Source organism: Patiria miniata, unplaced genomic scaffold (genome assembly GCF_015706575.1).
Source record: "Patiria miniata isolate m_02_andy unplaced genomic scaffold, ASM1570657v1 HiC_scaffold_26, whole genome shotgun sequence".
In the NCBI taxonomy this organism is placed as follows: domain Eukaryota; kingdom Metazoa; phylum Echinodermata; class Asteroidea; order Valvatida; family Asterinidae; genus Patiria; species Patiria miniata.
The window spans coordinates 9,686,457-9,688,967 of record NW_024037065.1 but is presented as its reverse complement, the minus strand read 5'-3'; the positions used below and the strand labels follow the sequence as shown (position 1 = coordinate 9,688,967).

General features: G+C 38.2%; 1 long non-coding RNA gene across 1 annotated transcript; it reads right to left on the bottom strand.

Annotated features, from left to right (window-relative positions):
• Nucleotides 1-939: 939 nt before the first annotated feature.
• LOC119733759 lies at nt 940-2,511 on the bottom strand. Its single transcript, XR_005271969.1, has 2 exons — nt 1,527-2,511; nt 940-1,206 (listed from the first exon to the last, which is right to left on the bottom strand). It is a non-coding gene; the product is annotated as an uncharacterized LOC119733759 (long non-coding RNA).

The window sequence follows — 2,511 nt, the reverse complement described above, 5'->3', positions numbered from 1 at the left end:
ATTGCACTCGTTTTCGTCCCGGAGTATTTGATTTCGTCTCGTCTGCGTCAAACCTTGTAATTCAGAAATCAAATTAGGCTAATTGATTTACATGAGACGAATTCGATTGAATGGTAAATGACTAAATTGGTTATTATTATTTGCTAATTCGTTCGCACGAATTGCTAATTCGTTCGCACGAATTGCTAATTCGTTCGCACGAATTGCTAATTCGTTCGCACGAATTGCTAATTCGTTCGCACGAATTACTAATTCGTTTGCACGAATTGCTAATTCGTTTGCACGAATTGCTAATTCGTTCCCACGAATTACCAACTCGTTCCCACGAATTACTATGCGTTCCGGATCCACGAGTCATCAATTCGTTCCCACGAATTTGAAAATCGTGGGAACGAGATAGCAACTCGTGCGAACGATTTAGCAATTCATGCGAACGAATTAGCAATTCGTGGGAACGAATTAGTAATTCGTGCGAACGAAATAGTAATTCGTGGGAACGAGTTAGCAACTCGTGGGAACGAATTTGCAAATTACAAAAAACATTTCCACCCTGTCCCTTTCCGGGCTTCGTACGATCATTATTATTTCATCGGTGAATCAATATTCTTTTATAATGTTGCTGAATCAATAGAGTTTGGTCACAACTTAATTTAATATGATGACAATTTGATTATAGCACTTTCCAATGTACTACAGACTTTATTAGTGTGCCCAAAACGTACATAGCCAAACAGAATGTTCACTGTGTCCTATACCTGTTTGTTTGTTTGTTTTTGTTTTTTTGCCTCTCGATATTTTGTTGATGATGTTCCATCCTTTGATCAACTCTCAAAATATTTTCCTCTCCACTGCTCCTTTCGCAGGACCTTCAGTAGTCCCCTGATAATTTAACTGACCAATGGCATTCAGAAATAAAATAAGGGTGTGACGCACTTTTCCTTATATTTATATTATGTACAATTTATTTATATTTCAACGTTTCAACGCAAAGGTTTGGTCTCTTCTTCAAAATCCCCAAAATAATTATCAACAATGTATACAATCATTAATACTCGATGCGTCCGTCCCGGTGTATCTTGATCTTGGGATCTTGGGGTATGATCAGTAGCGCCTGTGATGGTCCGTAACTTGTCCGCCGCTGCGGTCCTGCCCTGTCGCTTCTGGTCCTCTGGTCAAAGGTTGCACTATTCTCAACCCCCAAAAGCTCTGAAATTACAATCCAAATTATACTCCTACTAGGTGGATTCTAGCCAACAAATAGTTTACAATGATAACATTTCCCAATGTCTCAATAACCACAACTGTTATAAATCAGCACTAATCGCAGGAATATTTTCTTTGCAGATCCACACAATCTTTTTTCATCGATAATTACATTTTCCTTTAAGTTTACTGATATGAACAACACAAATATTTGATTGTTAAATCTCAGCAAAGTATATCAAATTCTTCTTCTTTCTACATACAAATGTGCCAAATATCCATTTAAAGGTTTGTAAAATAAACAAATAATGCAATAAACTTACAGGAATGTGGGTGATTCCTAGCTTGTCCAAGGTTTCAGCGGCTTGGCTCTTACTAGCTCAAGCTTAAAATATACTAATGCCGTAGGCTGGCTGAGCCCTCTCCTTTGGCTTCTCCATATCAAAAATTTCTCACAAATTATTTCTCAAAATCATCGAGGCTGGTCTCTGCCCTCTCCTCGGAATCTCATCTCAAAATCTGCCCCATTCCAAACTCGTTTTGCTTATAAACCCGGAGAAAAACATTTCAGCAATGCTACATACTAAGGCCCAAGAATTCAATAAATGCATTCACTTGGCTAAATGAATATTCAACACTTAAATTTATGCAAAGTACCAATACACTTACCAATGACAACTCTACTGGAGTTGACTGCCCCATTCTTTGATGGTTCAATAACTAATTCTAGAAATACATGTAGTTGGGTGTGGCGGTCCCGAGGAAAATAAATTGTGTTTCTCTAAACCACTTCCGTTTAACCGAACTCAGAAATTGTAGACCCCTAAAAATAAATTAGTGTTTTGTCAGTTTAAAGAGTCATTTCGATTAAAAACCAAGTATCACTTTGTGACAACTATCTTAAGACATTTATTGGGATAATTACGAAATTAAATGCAGCGGTCAACTCTGTCGAAGCACGGTATAGTGCGCCCTCATTTGACTTGGGGTCCATAAGGGGCGGGCTAAGCAAGTAATGGTGATTATTTTCCCCCCGTGATGTTGATGCATGTAGGTCTACATCGAGCTAATTAAAACTAATAACCAAATAGATAATTAGTATGATTTAAAGGCTGTGAAGGTGACAGATGGCTAGGCGTCTGGCTGCAGATGTTTCCCTCGTAATTGTGGATCTTCGTTTGAATGAATTTTGTGCATACAGGATTTTCAAAAAAAAACAGTGCCCTATTTTGGGGCGATGGCTTCGGAAAGAGTGAGGAGTCCGAAAGGGAGGCTTTTTAAAAGGTTACGAAAATTAAGAGAAAGTGA